Source organism: Myotis davidii, unplaced genomic scaffold, assembly GCF_000327345.1.
Source record: "Myotis davidii unplaced genomic scaffold, ASM32734v1 scaffold151, whole genome shotgun sequence".
In the NCBI taxonomy this organism is placed as follows: domain Eukaryota; kingdom Metazoa; phylum Chordata; class Mammalia; order Chiroptera; family Vespertilionidae; genus Myotis; species Myotis davidii.
Window position 1 is genome coordinate 3742056 of NW_006285248.1, and position 482 is coordinate 3742537.

Consider the following 482-nt stretch of genomic DNA (forward strand, 5'->3'; position numbering starts at 1 on the left):
ATTTGTTTTTAAAAAAATATATTTTATTGATTTTTTTACAGAGAGGAAGGGAAAGGGATAGAGAGTTAGAAACATCGATCAGCTGCCTCCTGCACACTCCCCACTGGGGATGTGCCCACAACCAAGGTACATGCCCTTGACCAGAATCGAACCTGGGACCCTTGAGTCCGCAGGCTGATGCTCTATCCACTGAGCCAAACCGGTCAGGACCTAAAATTTGTTTTAATAAGTATTTGACACAGAGCAACTAAACCATAATTTATCTTAAAAACAAAAACCAAAACAAAACAAAAAAAACCCTAACTACTCTTAGAATAAAACACATTTATTCTAAGCAATAAGATGTTACCAACAGTTAGCCTTTCTTCAGAATAGTTTCTATTGGCATTTAAAAGTGTAAATGCTATAGTTTGCTTTTTTAACTGAAGCGCAACTGCTTCTAAATAGCTCTGCCTATTAAAACTGTTTCACAATTATTAATC